Source organism: Sus scrofa, chromosome 6 (genome assembly GCF_000003025.6).
Source record: "Sus scrofa isolate TJ Tabasco breed Duroc chromosome 6, Sscrofa11.1, whole genome shotgun sequence".
Classification (NCBI taxonomy): domain Eukaryota; kingdom Metazoa; phylum Chordata; class Mammalia; order Artiodactyla; family Suidae; genus Sus; species Sus scrofa.
This window is the reverse complement of record NC_010448.4, coordinates 109,099,674-109,109,466: the sequence shown is the minus strand read 5'-3', so window position 1 is coordinate 109,109,466 and position 9,793 is coordinate 109,099,674. Positions and strand designations below refer to the sequence as shown.

Sequence of the window (9,793 nt, the reverse complement as noted above, 5' to 3'; positions counted from 1 at the left end):
TATACCATTTGAGAGTTATTTAAGCTATTAAAAGTTTCTTAATTTTAATTAAGTTCAAAGACAGAATGAAGGCATTTCATTTCAAAGACATAGCATTGCTTAGCAGGAATCTTTTGCAAAAGAGAAAAATGCTTGAAATGCGAGTTGGTGGAGTAATGTGTAGGCTAGAATATGGCGATCTAAATATAAATTGCCTTTTCAGTTTGAGGACACACCAAAGTTAATCTCTGGTCCAGATAGTGTTTGATTTTGACCCCAAAGCTGATGACTTCAGCAAGTTAGCTCAGCTTCAACTGAGTAGATATTTAATCTGAACATGAAGAGCAAAGAGCAATTTCAGCCTTTGTCCCAGTACTACTTTTACTAGATTGTGGGCCTGAAGGGATTTGTGTTACTGTGAATGTAATTGCAGGACTGTAGTCTTCTCTCTTTAGAAGCTCTTTATGCATAAATTTTAGGGAATTTCATTGATGGTAAAAGTGACCCACATAATCTACCTTTCCTTAGATGTGCTCTGTGATGAATAGGGGGAATTTAAAAAGTTTATTAGAAAAATAAATAAAAATAAAAAGTTTATTAGGTTTTCCATATTAAAAGCAAATGCACTTACTAATAATCAAGGTAGTAATATACATATAGTCCAAGAACATTTAAAATATCTTACATCATTCATAAAATAACTGTGCAACACCATCTTTCAAGCTCTGTGTAGTTTTTGACTTTGTCATTTACATTCTCTTAAAAAGGATTGTGATTTACAATTGTGTACCTATGATGTGTTTATCAGCTCCATGAAGATTATAAGAAAACTTCTAGTTCCTTTAAAAAGTAGGAATTTAGGATTTCTGCTTCGTGTACATTATTCCTAGCTTGTATAAATAATCCAGAAATATACTGCTACAAATTAATTTTGGAAGCAGCTGGGACATAAGTTAAATATGAAGTTGATATAAGACAAAGCTGGTTTTCATTTTGATAACTTTTGTGAAGTTTTTGAACAAAAATACATAAAGTTTTAATCAGTAGCATGAGGTGTGTTTGTGTGTAAGCCGCCTTTTTTTTTTTTTTGTCTTTTGTGTTTTTTGTTGTTGTTGTTGTTGTTGCTGCTATTTCTTGGGCCGCTCCGTGGCATATGGAGATTCCCAGGCTAGGGGTTGAATCGGAGCTGTAGCCACTGGCCTACGCCAGAGCCACAGCAACGCTGAATCCGAGCCGCGTCTGCAACCTACACCACAGCTCACGGCAACGCCGGATCGTTAACCCACTGAGCAAGGGCAGGGACCGAACCCGCAACCTCATGGTTCCTAGTTGGATTCGTTAACCACTGTGCCACGACGGGAACTCCTGTGTAAGCCTTCTGATGCTTGGTATGACCCAAGATCTGTCCTGGTGAGTTTTTGTATCTCACAGTAGTAACAAGGGTGTAACCTGAATGTAGTTGTGTTTGTCTTATTTACACTCCCATCAGGGTGCAGTGCCTAACTTCTGCTCTAGTTAAGGACTAAAATAGTCTAGCTAATGTCTAGATATTAAGTCTAGTTAATGAGTTTTAAATGGGCTGTAAGCAGACATATTCTTCCTTTCATTTTAACTTCCTAGTGTTAAGGATGTAACCCTTATATGTCTTTATGATGGTCCACCATAGATTTGACGTCTGTTACTTTCTGTAGAATTTTCTCCTTAATTCAGTAAGAATTTAAAGAACGTTGACCTTGTCAGATACTGCTGTATTGGTCTGTTTTCATTAAATTTAGAGAGTACTGTAGGAGCCAGATGACTGACTAGATTCTTACAGAAAGCACAACATACCCAGAGGGAAGAGAAAAGAATGAATTCTAGCAAATAGTTCATTAAGACTGGAACAGAGGGGCTTAGTAAAGAGGAAGTCAAGGCTAGATGAATAGGAGCAGGGTTGTCGTCGTCTTTTTTTTTTTTCGGCTTTTTAGGGTCCGTAGCATATGGAGGTTCCCAGGCTAGGGGTCTAATCAGAGCTGTAGCCACCGGCCTTTGCCACAGCCACAGCAGCACAGAATCCGAGCCATGTCTGCAGCCTGCACCCCAGCTCAAAGCAACACCAGGTCCTTAACCCACTGAGTATGGCCAGGGATGGAACCCTTGTCCTCATGGATGTTAGTTGAATTTGTTAACCGATGAACCACGATGGGAACTGCAGGAGCAGGATCTTAAAAGACTATGTAAAATGGGCCTAGAGTTTGGATTATTTGGGGCAGTTAGAATCACTGAAAGGTTTTAATCAGGGGAAAGATTTAATCAGATTTGTTCTTTGGGAGGAGGATTAGAGGGCAGGCCTTGAAAGCAGGCTGGCCAGGTACAGGAATTAAAGAGAGATAATCAGAGTCTGAGCCTAGTTGGTGGCTGTGGAAAAGGAAAGGAAAATACAGGGCAGAGAGACTTCGAGATAAACAACATGAATTGGAATTGATCGTAGATTTGAATATGGGGAATGAGGCAGGTGGAGTTAGATGACGCCAGATCCATGGCATAAGTCACTGGATAGCACGTGACTGAAGTAGGGAGTAAAGGGGAGGATGAGTTCACCTTTGAACACGATGACATCCAAATAAGGTCATCCTTACTCATCCAATAAAAACTTAGGAATCTTTGGTACTGAGAGTCACTCGATTAAACACAGGGATCGAGGCTGGAGGAGTAAAGAATAGCACCTAGGAGAAGTGTCCTTTGAAGAAGTTTGAAATCAAAGGATGTAATGCTAACTGTTAAAGCAAGAGAGCTAGTGGAATGCACTGAGGAAAAGCAACATGAGGGGCGCAAAGTCTAGACCAGGCCAGGGAGACAAGGGGTCCAAGAAGTTGAAATAACAACTGAAACGCAGCTGTCCAATTAGTAGCCAGGTGTCTTTGATGAGGGAAGTTTTAGATGTATGACAGGAGGAGTGAATAGGGAGGAGAAATTAAAAATAATGTAGATAGGAGTTCCCGTCGTGGCTCAGTGGTTAATGAATCCGACTAGGAACCATGAGGTTGTGGGTTCGATCCCTGGCCTTGCTCAGTGGGTTACGGATCTGGCGTTGCTGTGAGCTGTGGTGTGGGTCACAGACGCGGCTCGGATCCCCTGTTGCTATGGCTCTGGTGAAGGCCAGCGGCTATGGCTCCGATTCGACCCCTAGCCTGGGAACTTCCGTGTGCTATGGCAGCTGCCCAAGAAATGGCGAAAAGGAAAAAAAAAAAGAAGATAGACTGGGATTTGGTATCTGTAGATAGTCCATTTGTGAATAATTACAGTTTTTGTTCCTTTCGATCCTTATACCTCTTATTTTTTCTTCTTTCTAATGTACTGGCTGGGGGCTTCAGGACAGTGTTGAATAGATGCTAAGATGGTGGGAATCCATGTTCATCCCTGGTATCTACAAGCATGTTTCTCACTTCTAATGATTCCCTGTTATGAATGATATGCAGTGCATACTATTTACCAGATTAATGAAGTTCCCTTTCATGCTTACATTGTTGAAAGGGTATTGAATTTTATCAAATATTCCTCATTTGTTAAGAGAATCATGAGATTTTGCTTGGTTAAGGTGAATGTAAATCTAAAATTATATTTTTAGATTCTTTTTAGCGATGAGCCATCCTTGCGTACCTGGAATAAACCTAATCTGGTCATAATGTATTATCTTCAGCATTCTCCTCAGTGTGGTTTCTTTTGAATTTTAGCATCTGTTTATGAGTGAGATTGGCTTGTAATTTTCTGTTCTGTCCTCATCAGGGTTTAATATCAAGGTTACAGTGGCCATATGTAATGAGTTTGAGTGTATTCTCTCTTCTGGTCTCTGGAAGGGTTGTATAAAAGTGAAATGGTCTATGAAAATTCAGTGGAATTTCATATTAAACCATCTTTTCTCTGTGAGGTTTTTTTTATCACTAATTAGATGTATTTAATGGTTATGGTGCTATTTTTATTCTCTATTTCTTTTTGGGTTTGACAAGTTAGATATGTCTAGGAATTTTATCTTTACCATTTAAGTTTTGAAATTTATTGTTACAAGGATATTCTTTTGCTATCTTTTTAACTTCTGTTCATTTTGTAATTATGTATTCCCTTTTCTAATCTTTTTCTGTTTTCTTTTTCGTAATGTTTATTTGGCTATTTCTGATTTGGATTTTGCTCTCTTCGTAAGATCATTCTCATTAACGTTTTGTTCACTTGATTATTTTTCAAAGAGTCGTCTAGCTTTTATCTTTTTATTTCATCTTTTTCTAAGTTAATTTATATAGTTTGTCACTTTTCCATGAGTTGTTTTTTTTTTCTTCTGGTATCTATACTAGGATAAACACTTTGTCTCCTAAAGTGGGTGATTTGTTCAATATTTGTTCCTTTTTCAGATTTCAAATTGTATGTTTCTTTCTAGTATTTGGTGTTTTAGGGAATATATCATTGCTAACTTTAAGCATGACTTTGATTATTTTATAGGCTTGAATAACATATTTTCTAGACTTCATCATTCCAGATTGAGGTCTGCTAATATATGTAGTATAAAGTACTGCCCTCCTAATACTTAAAATACCTGAAACTTATGGAAGGTTTTGACTATTTCTAATTCTTTTTCTCTTCCCCCACTTTCCTTGTTTTTATTGCTTGGCATTTCTCTCCATTTCTCTTCCCCACCTTGCTGCTCATTTTCTTCCTTTTATCCCCTCTCACCTCTTTTCTTAGCCTTAGATTTTTGTGTGTGTGTGTGTCTTTTTTGGGGCCTCACCCTCGACATATGGAGGTTCCCAGGCTGGGGGTCTAATCAGAGCTGTAGCCACCAGCCTACACCATAGCAGAATCCGAGCCGTGTCTGTGACCTACCCCACAGCTCATGACAATGCCGGATCCTTAACCCCCTGAGCAAGGGCAGGGATCAAACCCGCAACCTCATGGTTCCTAGTTGGATTCGTTAACCACTGAGCCACGACGGGAACTTCAGCCCTAGATACTTTGCATGGTGAAACAATGACCATCTTCCTTGCCCTCTTCCCTTTGTTTCTCTTCTGTCTTTCTAGTTTTCTACCCTCTATCCCCCATTTCCTTACCTGGAGGATTTTCCCATTATCTGCTCAGGAGAGTCCATCTCACTCTTTTCTTCTCCTTAGAACCTTGGCTCCAGCCGGAGAGGAAAAAGCAGATAACTTGTGTTTAACTTTGTTTTGATGCTCAAAGATTTGCTATTATGTACCTCATGATTTTTCTTATTCTCTATATGGTCCAACTTGATGGCAGGCCCAGGAAGACTGCATAGATGATAAGAGTCTGAGTTGCTCTTACTTGGAGTCCTGAGATACCGGCTCCAGGATTAGTGACTTTTTCCTTCCTGTCTGACTCTGGGCCTCACATCCTCCCATGTAACAGGATTGTTAATGCAGATCCCTTCTCTCCGCTTCCCGGGTTGCTGTGAGACTCAAATGAGATGAGGATAAACCCATCCGTTTTATGTCAGGTAGTCTTCCCATGCCTTATTTTCAGAAAGGTGTCTTGAAAGGATTTTGTGCTCAATTCAGAGAGAGAGGTGCTTTGTGGCCTGGGGTGCTGGATCAGAGGAACCCAGGGAAGCAGCAGGTGGTGGCAGGATGGCAGGAGCGTGGGAGTTCTGCCCAGTGGCTGAAAGGGAGTCTGGGGAAGGAAGCCCGTAGCCCCCGAGGCTGGAGTCACCGATGTGTCACTGCATCCGAGGCTGGATTCTAAGCTGCAGTGAGAGCCTCTCTTCTTTTTCCTGTGTTTTATTTGCTCCTTTTAGGACATTACCTCTTGGAACTTGAGAAATCACTCTTTACTTAAAATGTGGCCATAAGGGAGATTTTGTTGTACTGGGTTTTAAGCATCTGAATTAAAAATGAAGTTTGGGGAGTTCCCGTCGTGGCGCAGTGGTTAACGAATCCGACTAGGAACCACGAGGTTGCGGGTTCGGTCCCTGCCCTTGCTCAGTGGGTTAACGATCTGGCGTTGCCGTGAACTGTGGTGTAGGTTGCAGACGCGGCTCGGATCCTGAGTTGCTGTGGCTCTGGCATAGGCCGGTGGCTACAGCTCCGATTTAACCCCTAGCCTGGGAACCTCCATATGCCGCGGGAGCGGCCCAAGAAATAGCAACAACAACAACAACAAAACAACAACAAAAAAGACAAAAGACAAAAAAAAAAAAAAAATGAAGTTTGGGAATACATTTCTTCTTAGTAAAATTTTTTAGAAATGATTTAATTTTGAATATTTTCTTCACTTATTACTTTGTTTTGTGTTGTCTATGAGTTTTTTGTTTGGCTTGGTTTTGGTTTTGTTTGTCTTTTTAGGATCGCACCCACAGTATATGAGGTTCCCAGACTAGGGGTCGAATCGGAGCTGCAGCTGCTGGCCTACACCACAGCTCACGACAACACAGGATCCATGCCACATCTATGACCTACACCACAGCGCATGGCAAAGCCGGATCCTTAACCCACTGAGCAAGGCCAGGGATGGAGCCCGAGTTCTCGTGGGTACTAGTCAGGTTCGTTAACTGCTGAGCCACAATGGGAACTCCCATGGATGAATTGTTTAAAGTCACAAAGTTATAGAATCAGATTGTAGAGCATCTTGTTTGGTGATTTAAGGGTTTTTGTTGTTGCTGTCATTTGCTTGCTAGTTTTTGGCCTCACCTGTGGCAGACAGATGTTCCCAAGCCAGGGATCCAATCCACACCACAGGAGTGACCCCAGCCGCAGTAGTGACAAAGCTGGATCCTTAACTGCTAGGCATTTAGGGAACTCTGATTTTATGTTTTATTAGGGGCCAGAGTAGATGCCAGTATACAAGAGAGAAAAGTAAAAGCACCTCCTCAACTACTAAGGTGCCTCAGGCAATAGTTTGAAGTGTCTGATGTCACTGATCTCTTCCTCATTTTGCAGATGAGACTAGGATCTTGGAGAGTGGGCTTATGTAGGTAGCTAGGAGGGGGCTACACATAGAGCCAAATCCAGGAATCTGTCTCCAAATTCAGTGCTGAAGAACAGCCCACTGTATCACACATAGCTTGAATGGGGAAAATTCATTCATCTGAGAAGACAGTCCACCTTGTTTCAAAGCTGATGATGTGATTTATAAGCTAATTTCTCAATTTGACAAAAGGACACCAACTTTAAAAATGAGCAGATGACCAAGAATATTTCAGGGTCTTCAGATTTTGCACAGATGCCTGTAGTCCAGGCTCTCAGCGGGAAACACTGTCCACCTTTTTGTGAAAATTTTTCTAGGTAGTGGTCACATTTTTGGAGTTTATAGAATTTATCCATTTCTCTAGATACTCTAAATTTTATCCTAAGATGAATCTAGAGTATCAGAATGCTCCAGCCCAGGCAATATTTTGTTAATCTTCTGAAAAAATGTCCGTCACTGAGTTATAAATTGGAATTACACCCTCAATTTATGTTGTGGGTCATTTCAAAAATATTAGCTTAATTGGTGTTATTGATTATTTTGCCCTGGAATACTCTTAATCCCCTATATATTACCCTGAATGAGAAATTAGAGCCAAGGGCAAAGAGGGAGTTTGTTTTCCCTAAAGAACTGATGGGATTTTTTTTTTTTCCTTGTGGACAATTAAAAGGGCATAATTGTATTTCTCTTTTAGTTTTGGCCTTAAGAGAATTCAGAGCCAGGTTTGTGGCTCGTCCAGGGTTTCTGTGTAGGTGCCATCACTTGTAGGTCCTACCCTAATAATGTATCCGAAGGTGTTCTGTATTTTCATAGCCTCCTAATTTGGAAATCACTGGATTACAGCATTTTGTTGTGAATTGGTTGGATGTGGCTGTGCCCGAGTGCATTCAGGTAAAATGACAGTGATTTGGGGATTGTTCTGCAAATAGTAAATACAAAGTAAAGAGTTGTTAAAATGGAGTTCCTGTTGTGGCTCAGCAGAAATGAACCCAACTAAAATCCATGAGGATTCGGGTTCCATCCCTGGCCTCGCTGAGTGGGTTAAGGATCCGGCATTGACTTGAGCTGCAGTGTAGGTCTCAGATGCGGCTCGGATCCTGCATTGCTGTGGCTGTGGCGTAGGCCGGCAGCTACAGCTCCGATTTGACCCCTAGCCTGGGAACTTCCATATGCCACAGGTATGGCCCTAAAAAAAAGCAAAGAAACAAAAACAAAACAAGTTGTTAAAATGTTAGGAATAGATTTGTCCTTAATCCTGTGGCTTTATTTTGTGTGAAGTATATATGCATTTTGATTTTAGTTGACTTTGTAATAGCTCATTTCAAGGACCCAAGTTAAACTATGTGATAGATATTAATTACAATGGGAGCTTTTTCTGTGTTCATGTTAATGCAAATCAAACTGAATATGCATTTTATCTTTGGAGACAAAAACCTTTCATTTATTTTCGCTTGTGGTAAAAATTCACATAGCATAAAATTTGCTATCTTCCCTATTTGTAAGGGTAGAGTTCAAGTGGCTTTAAGTCCGTTCATATTGTCGTGTGCCTGTCACCACCACCTGTTTTCAGGACTCTTTTCATCTTCCTAAACCCTAGTTCATCATTCTCCTCTCCTCCTAGCCCCTGGAAATCATGATTCTGCTTCCTCTGTCTCTAAATTTGACTATTTTAGGGGTCTCATATAAGTGGAATTGTATTTTTTTGTCTTTTTATGACTGGATGATCTCAGCAGTGTAATTCCTTCAAGGTTCATCCATGTTATGACATGTGTTAGAATTTCTTTCCTTTTTAAGGCTGAATAGTATTGCATTGTATACATATATACTACATTTTGTTTATCCATGTATCCATTAATATTGTGTTTAGGTTTATTCTGCCTTTTGGCTAGTGTGAATAATGTGGCTATGAACATGAGTGTACAGATACCTGTGTCTGTGCTTTTAATTCTTTTTAGTGTATACTCAGAAGCAGAATTGCTGAATTGTGTGGTAATTCTATAATTTTTAATTTTTCGAGGACCCACCATTCTGCTTTCCATAGTGGCTATACTATTTTACATTCCTGCCAGCAGTGTGCAGGGGTTCTAATAGCTCTGCATCCTAGCCAACTCTTTTTCTTTTCTGGGTTTTGTTTTTGTTTTTTTGCTTTTTAGGGCTGCAAGTGAGGCATATGGAGGTTCCCAGGCTAGGGGTCCAATCAGAGCTGCAGCTGCCAGCCTACACCAGAGCCACAGCAAAGCGGGATTTGAGCCGCATCTGCGACCTACACCACAGCTCAAGTCAATGCCAGATCCTTAACCCACCGATCGAGGCCAGGGGTTGAACCTGTGTCCTCATGAATACTCTGTCGGGTTCTTAACCCACTGAGCCACAGTGCGAACTCTGACTCTTCTTACATTGGCTCATTATTGTCCTGCAGAGCAGTGGTGTCCTGTTGTTTTTCAAGCCATTCAGAAGTTTCTCTGGTTGAAGTGTGGTGGAAGATACAGTCCCAATTCTGCATAGTCCTCTGTTTTCCCTTTAGTGGGTAGAAAACAACGGCACAAGCAGGGATGATTCTTGAGGTTTCTGTGGACTTTCAACTTGGTTTAAGTCTATATATCTATATTCTGCTTTCATATTTTACTTCGGTATTTTAGATGCCAAGTGCTGATTTACTATTGTATTTCAAAGGATAATTGCTCAATTGAAAAGAATTTTATCTACAGAGTTAATGTGGGACAATAAAAGAGAAGATGTGTTTGAATCACAGAAAATATAAAATATGAGACAAGGAAATTGATATAGAATTGACTCTTGAACAATATGAGTTGGAATTATGCAGATTCACTTATACAGATTTTTTTTTAAATAGTAAATACTACAGTAT

The 9,793-nt window shown here is 40.4% G+C and overlaps 1 protein-coding gene across 7 annotated transcripts in view; it reads left to right on the top strand.

Annotated features, from left to right (window-relative positions):
* OSBPL1A (oxysterol binding protein like 1A) overlaps nt 1-9,793 on the top strand; it is a 244,221-nt gene that overhangs the window by 132,484 nt on the left and 101,944 nt on the right. The gene's annotated exons all lie outside the window — the stretch shown is intronic.